Raw genomic sequence first — 8,774 nt, 5'->3', positions numbered from 1 at the left:
CTCTGTATCTCAGAGAGACTCTGGCATTAAGTTCTAAAATACATTTTTCATCACACACAGCGTGATTTGTAAAGATGTTATATTATAGTGTATATACTACACAGTGTATACCATATGATGTCTATAACATTCATACCGTGGGTAATAATAAAAAGGAATTTTATCGAAAGTTTTGCTTTTGATGTGTCAGAGAGAAAATCGCCGATTCTGACAACTTTACTAAGCACAAACTTGTGCATCAGAAACTTTAATAAATGAGACCCCTGGTGTAAACAGACAAAATGTGTGTTTCTTCTAACCCACTGTATACCTTGAGGCTATGGACATATTGCACATTGCAGCTGGAAAATGGGGGCAATAAGGTACCATATGTGAGCTACAAAATAAGTCATTGTTCTTGGAAAAAATATGAAAAAAGTACCTGAAGGTAACCTGGCATAAATGAGAAAGCAGTGCATCATCAACTCACCCACGATGCTTATTGTGGCCAAACAAAAAGGCTCAGGCAGGCATCCTCTGACAGAGTGAGACTCCAGCTGCCTGTTTGCCACCTGTGCTTTGCATATGGCGGCTGTAATAGATGCCGGTCTCCATGTTTCGGGTCAACAGCTAAGTGGGACAGAGCTCCTGCTGCATTGCTGATAAAAGACAAACAATCTGACCACCAACAGGAAGCTGAGAGATCTGAAACTCTGAAATATCTACAAACATTATTTCTTAACTTGTCCGTGACAGGTTTCAAAAGTGCAGAGGGAGCACCAAATAAACTACATACATACTAAAGAGAAAGGTTTTTAAACTGTCAAATGGAACTACTTCTCAACAACCCTGACAACTAAATTGTATTGTTTTGAATGAATAACTTATGTTATTTGTGTTTCTCTGCTGTCAGAGGTTCGTTTTCTCCAGTAAAGTGTGTAAAAATATCTTTATAGTCAATAGGTCAACAAGGTGCATATCTTTTTTAATCTAGTACATACAGTACATAGTTTATAAAGATTTACAACATGACAGCCTCCCAAAAGTGAAGCCAAAACATCCTGATTGTCCCCTGGTGGCTGGCCAGTACAGGTCATAAGGCCCGAATGGCATATGAGCAAAACTAAAAAAATCACATAAATTTCTCCCAAAGATAGTTTCTATCATTGTTAGTAGTTTTTAGTCACCCTGACATCGATTCAAGTGTTTATTTTTCTGATAGAAAGAGGGCGGAACACAGAGCTGGAGTATGTACTCAGAGTAGGAACATGGAGGAGGTGCAGCTCTAACCGTCAGTGATCGTCTATTTCAGACAAACTGTAGATCAAGACCTTTATACAGTCTGTGGTTCATACAGTCTATGGTGCAGTATTTCTGAGTATACTTGCAACAGATGTGATGAACAAAATCAAACTAGATGACATCGAGAGAAGCAAACTATTTCCTTACTTGAGCAGAAATTAAAAGGAGACTTAAGATGTGCTCGCTGAAACTCACGAGCACATACATACGAGCACCACATATAAGCAGTAAACATAATTGCATTTCTGCAGTGCCCATTAGGGCCTCGTCCACCTTTTACCACATCGAGTTCAAGGTAAAAACATCATTATACTCACAAACAAGACCAGAACTGATGTGAGCCGCTTGCTTCTGGCCTCTAGACGACACACAATGTGTTACAGTCTAACTGAACAGTTTGCGTGTGTTGTGTTAACTTACCTTGTTATCATACATTTGCCGTTTTTGGCCTTTATCCTTCTTGTTCTCCAAACGACATTTGGAGTGACGCCAGCGTGGAGGAACAAGCAGCGACATCGTCTGTGACGCTCAGAACACTCACTGACTGTTCAGCCTCACCTAAAGAAAATGGTGATAAATAATAGAAATTATAATAAGTAAATCCTCAACACGTCACATGATAACAGGGGACACCTGAGGCTTGCAGACAAGTAGCTGCTAATGCGATGTTAGCGTTTTGGAGCTCTTTCACTCGAGGAGGAAAACATCTAAAACTTCCGACATCACAAAGGTGACAACTTTCATGTGATAAACACAGCAAAGCTGAAAATCATAGCATGTATTGACCACTCGGGGCCATATCGACATCCCAAAGGTTCTCTGACCCCCGATCAATATCTTCCTATTATGACACATTAAGGAGACCTTTCAAAGATGTTTAGTCCTCAGTTATGATTTCCCCCTATTTACATTGTCAATGTGTTTAAATCACTCACCTACAGCTTGAAGACTACAACAGAGATACTCCTTCAAACCTAAGCCCTCAAATTTGCAGGCAGGACCATTTTCTTGACATCAGACTGATATCTGCACAGCGGCTGAATGGATTTTTAACCATTCAAACTGCATTTGAAACGTCTACCCCACTTTCACGCTTACGCAATTTAAACTGCGAAGAGAGCCCTTACAAATCTGTCACAATGAGCACACTGGGGCTATAGATAGGAATGAACTGGACCAATCACCTCCACGGGTACAAGTGTGGCGTTTAGAGTTTTGATCAAACATCTCAAGCATTATTAAACGTGACAAAAACGATATTGAATCTAAAGGAACTGCTGCATGCCTGCACAAGTCAGTCAATTCCTTAAAAAAAAAAATATATATATATATACACACACATATATATATAGACACATATATATATATACACACACACACATATATATATACACACATATATATATATATATACACACATATATATATATATATATATGCATCATGTGACACACACACACACACACACACACATACATATATATATATATACACATATATACATATATATACAGATACATATATACACACATATATATTTATAAAGTTCAGAGGTTCATACTGTATGGAAGGCAGCTTAGTTTTTTACTATAAAGTAAAACATTAGTATCATATTGTACTAGCACCTATTCAGAGTATCTCTAGCTTCAGATGATGCAACAAATGATGACATCTTTTAAACCATAGTGAAGGATTTGGCATAATTTGATGAGCTTTTACTTTAAGGCGAGTTTGTATTTTTCAGAGTCAGCCACCCTGAAACTTGCTTAGTTAATTATTCCGGCAGCCCAATGGGATAATTTCTCAAAGCAGCAATCTGGAGAAAAAAGAAAACTAACATTTTGTACAAGCTGCAGTCTGGGGGGAACTTTTACTTCCACAACAATAAAGCAGATAACTGGGTTAAGAATTTTAATTAAAGGCCAATATCAAACCATAAGCAGGGCCAGAATAACTATTTTCGTTGGTGTTGCATAATACATGAAGCTAGACAACACTTCGTAAAGGATCATGATCTTAAGTAGTAAAGGTGTTTAAAACTCTTTAGCAGTCGTGGTAAATGGTTGGTTCTTTACTCTGGTTTGCAGGTCACAACGTTCGGGTATATAGGCCTTTAAAGAACCTATATTTTATAGGACATTTGAATTCAGTGACTGGATTTTCAAGGTAACCACATACCACACTATGAATACAAATGTCAGTACAGTGCTTCTTCTGATTATCTACAGAACGGAAATGTTGCAAGCTGTACTGTACCACCAGCAACAGAACTTGCATTAAAGTATCCGACTTATACTAAAGTACACAAGTATATAGTAAAGAATACACTAGAGACACACACCAATTCACAAACTATACTGTAAAGCAGCTTACTTCGAATATGTTGCAACACATGACGTGAGGGGGCGGGGTTAGCATTGCAAGCGGCTAATGTTGCTAGCTTAATTGTCCGTCCGGTAACGTTCGCCAATTAACTTCATTACTTCACAATACAAGAACATACCACACTACAAATACTTCCCGGAGCACACACTGTACACACATTCACCTAAGAAACTGATAAACATAAACCAATGAGGAGACTCATACCTGAAAAGGATTTTTAACTTCTCTTCCGCTAGGTATTAGCATATTTCCCATTGAGACGCTATATTGGAGCGGAGTGTGAGTGGCGTGGCAGTTACAAGAGGGATTAAAATCCTTCGATTTTCATTGGACCGTTTACACGTGGGCGGGGCTTAGAGAACCGCGCAATACGGAGCTCGAGAAAGGACATTTTGCGCCACACACACGTGATACTACAGTCAACTGCTCTTTCCAAAGTCAAGAATTAAATTCTAAATCATTCAGCTAACATGGAAAAGAAATCCCCAAATAATAACTTAATCTGCTGTGGAATATCATGCCATGTGATTGAAAGAGCCGCTACTAAATGGGCCTGACTTTAATGCTCAAAAAGAGTGCGTTTTGAAAGCCAGACATCTGAGCTCCTCAAAAATGATTCTAAGAAAAATAATGCCGTCTTGTTTGTCATAGTCAGTTCGTGCAGTTAGAAACATCTGGCATTATATCTGTAAAACAGCTGTTTTTATTTTAGAGCACCTCCTTCACATCAGGAAACAGGTTTCCTCTCGCAATATGGATTTACTGCAGATTCATTACGAGTGAAACCCTTCAACGGAACAAGTACTGAGGCGGGAAACATCATCATAAGTCAGAATCTGACAGCTCAGTATATAGGATGAAGCGGGAGTGGATAGATCGGAACTCCTCGGAGAAATGTTGACTAATTGTGATAATGTGTCTAAAGCTGTCAGCAAGACGCGCGAGAGAGAGAGAAACAAACGTCTGCAACAAGAAAACTCAAATGCAGCATTTCTGAGTTACATGTCACCGTGTAACCTTTGTTCAGCACATTTGAAATATAACGGGGGAAATTTCCTTTCAGACATTATTGCCCCTGACAGCTCCGCCGAAAAAAACCCGAGGAGAGATAATTATATTGGAGTGTTTGGTGAAAGCAATAAAGACTAGATGACCTGAAAATGTGTTGACAGATGTAAAGTCTGCAAACAATCTCAGCCTACTTGGAATTAGACTCCAGGGGGGGGTTCATAAACAGCATCACCATAATGTGAAGGAGGGGGGGAATAAAGAATAAGAGCCTCATTATCAGCCACGCGCCGCAGAGCAGAAGTGTGCAGGCTGTCAAATGATCAGGATGGATTTAGTCAAAGACCTGAAATCAAAGGGCGGCACCTAATCATCTGTTTACACCGTATAGGAGTTCCTGAGGCGGGGAGGAGAGAAAACAAGTGAGTCGAGAAAGAGAGGGAGGAGGAGAAGGTGTTTAGGAAAGGTGGCAGATAAAGACATGAAGGAGAAGAACATGTCGGAGAATGGCAAAGGAAAGAAGTGCAGTTGGGGATGTGGGAGGCTTGGAAGAGAAGGAGAAGAAGAGGGAGAAGTGAGGGAATAGAATCAGAACAAATAGGGAGCAGGAGTGAGGAGAAAAGGAGGGATGGATGAAGACCATGGCAGGGAAAGAAGAGAAATATACTAATTTAGGAAAAAGGACAAAAAGGAAAACATATTCTCATGCTTCCTTGCGTCCTCTCTCCTTAGTGGACCCATAAATCATCCCCTACGGCCTCCGCCATTATGGAGGATCTTCAAATCCCTTGAATGCACCTCGGGGAGACCAGGAGGCTTCTGGAGGACCTGAGAGCGAGGAAACACCGGTGTTTCCTTTTCCTTTACGGGAATGCTCTCAAACCATGGCAGGGCTCTCCAAATGTTCCGTTTAGTCTCTCGTTGTATTATTTAAGAAGATCAGATGCCAGATCGAACTTTGTGCCCTTCACCGTGTGTCCTGCCTAACGACGCTCCACTTCTTCTGTTTCCATCATTGCATGTTGGCTGTCCCCAAACTCAACTGATATAATCGTGACTGTCTAGAAGCACAAACAGCTGCTGTCGTCAAATTATTATATCAATAACAATATTCTCTTGCTTTCTGTATTATACATATAAATATTTATAAACATCTAAATTATTTGTCACTCACTTCACACAAACATTTGTCGAGCTTCAAATATATAAACACTGTAGTGTGTGTGTGTGTGTGTGTGTGTTAAATAAATGCATGCCCTATTCTTCACATTATGAATTCAATTAAAAGTAAATAAATTGTTGTCATGAACACTGTTCGTCTGACAGAGATCATAAACAGCGGACTGATGCTGCAGCTGGGCCACACATCGTGTTCGCTTTAAAATGACGGCTCGGCGGCGGGGATGATTCCTTTTGTTCAATGTCTGTTGCCTTGACTCCTCTCTCCTCGCGTCTCTTCTTCGCCTCCTCCACCTGCATTTACCGTGGGCTGGACAAGGAAAGGAATCAAGGAGACACGTTCAAATAGTTAAAAGTACACAGTGAAAGAGCTAGAGAGGGAAAGAAGGAAGGAAGAAAGGAAGGACAAAAAGCTAGAGGTGAGGAAGAGGTATGGATGAACAATGGGGAAGAAGGAAGAGGAAGTTGTAGGGGGAAGGAGGGGTGAGAGGTGGAAGTAGAAAAAGAAACAGAGAGGGTATAGAAAAGACATTGAGGAAAGATGATGAAGAAAGAGAAAAGAAGAGAGGTGAGACAGAGATGGAGGTGATGGAAGAATATAAAGACAGAAGGATGGGTGAGTGCTAGAATGGAGGGGCGGAGGAGGAAAGAGGGAAGGAAGAAAAAAAAAGGTGGCAGACAAAGCGTGAGAAAGTGAAAGAATAAGAGAGGAGGGGGGGAGAGAGAGAGAAGAAACGCGAGCTAAGAGGAAGATGAGGAGTGACGGGAGGAGAGAGAAACAAAGAGACGGAGCGAGGGAGAAGGAGAGGGGGGGGGTGAGGTGGGAGATTAAAGGGAGAGAAAGAATGAAAGAGATGCAGGATGACTGTGATGAATAATTGGTGGTGAGAACACAACAGCTCAGAGACACTCAGCCTCTCCTGCTGCCGCTGAGCTGGAGGGCTCAGAGAAACATCCAACAGCAGCATTAAGACAGCAGCCAGTGCTGAAAACAGGCCGGCGGGAAGAAGTGTTTTTACAAATAATAATTCCATTAATAATTCCAACATTTGTTCCAGCGGATTGGCAGCTGCAGACAGCTGTGGTGTGTCTCAACATGACAATCCAACGTGGGGGACTGCGTCCTCTTCCTGCCTGTGATCCAGAGCGAGACCGACTGTGGAACTGGGTTCATTTATTCATGATCCCCTGAGGCTGACCTCTGACCTTTCTTCACGCTCAAAACATCAGCTTGACCAAAGCTGACTTCATCTCAGCCTCATGATGCTCAGCTGATGAATCCTATTGTTGTTGTGACCTTGACTGATAAATGCCAGAACATAACCAAGTATATTTATTCATGTACTGTACTTGAGTATTTCTATGTTATGCTTCTACTCCACTACAGGGAAAAGTACTTCTTACTAGAGGATGAATTTGTTAACCCTTGACCTTTCACTGCACCACTAACATCTCTGTCAATAACCACATCTGTGAGCACATCTGTGAGCACTTGTGTTCCTGTAACGTTGAACAATTTTGGAAACAATTGAAAGTTTTCCTTTGACTCCAAACCGAAGTCAAAGGAAAACTTTTCAACGCAGCAGATTGCCGTGAAGTTTTACGATGCTCCTCAGTTGATTCATGCTTTTGATTTGAAAGACTCCCTGTGAGGCGCACGCTGCACCTCTAGGAGCTGCCAGCATCCTTTTTGCAGATGCACCATCAAAGAAAATCTTTCAAATTCCAGTATATTCACTTGAAAGACATCTTATCAAAAGAACTGCATTGAGGCACCGGCCCTCTGGCAATCCAGGCAGCAGAGTCACAGAAGCACTCAGAAAGCAGTTAACACGTAGTTATCAAGACAAACAGCGCGGGTGGATTTTCACATTTAATAATAGACAAAAATGTTCTGTCATTCTTTTATGTACATCAGTAATTACAAGTTCAGTATACTATCATCCTCAAGTTGTACATGTAGTTTCATCAGCTTCCAGTAATGCTTGTTCGTCTTTACGCTGCCGTGTACTGCACTCGCATTTATAAAAGCCTGGAGAGGTTCTTTCAAAACCATTCAACAAATGTCATTCACAATACTTTCTCATTATTTACAAAAAACAGCAACTGCTAAATCATACATATTAACAAACTACTTCCTCCGTATATTTAATGCCACTACACAAAGAGAAGCGGAGAGAACGAGCGGGCAACGCCCGACGATCTTACAATGACCTTATTCCCATGCGTCCACCTGTGTGTTCAAGCATTCTACATGTTAATGCTGCCAGAGTTTGAGAAAAAAATACGTCTTCTTACGTGAATATTAGGAAGAGTTCCGGTAATTAATCAACGCTTTTATAAATACGCATTTGCTGTACATTCCTACCAGTTAATACAGAGGTTAAGACGATGGAATAAGGCCACTGTAAAGGTAAAATGCTACCCCATTAAGTCTGAGGCTTGGAAAGCGCGGCGAGATGGAGGGAGCTGCTCGTCTCTTTCAATCATACAATTCGACGGGTATGTTATGGGAACAGAGGCTCGATGGCTCGATGGTTCCTTCACATTTCCCTTTTTCAAACTTCCACACTCCGATATTTAGAGCTGCTCGGGCCACTTCACACCCGGGCAGCTCCAAAGGGTGGCGATGGGTCATCATCTGGAGAATCTGAACCTCAGCACCCAGTAAGTTGTGTGAAGCAGCATCAGCACACAGTTGGGTTCATGTCGGGTCAACAGAAGGAGGCTTGTATTGTGCTCTTAGGGTTTAGACTCGTCACTTCTACGGAGTCTCAGGAACGCTGGGACTATTGCAGCTTGTGATTCAGGAACAAATATGCATTTTGACATAAAATTGTGGATTTGAGACACCAGCTACACCCACACAGGTTTTGCCATTTTCTGATGGTGTGGACTGAGCTGTGAGCATCCACCAGCAT

This window comes from Melanostigma gelatinosum (assembly GCF_949748355.1).
Source record: "Melanostigma gelatinosum genome assembly, chromosome: 16".
In the NCBI taxonomy this organism is placed as follows: domain Eukaryota; kingdom Metazoa; phylum Chordata; class Actinopteri; order Perciformes; family Zoarcidae; genus Melanostigma; species Melanostigma gelatinosum.
This window is presented reverse-complemented; position numbering follows the sequence as displayed.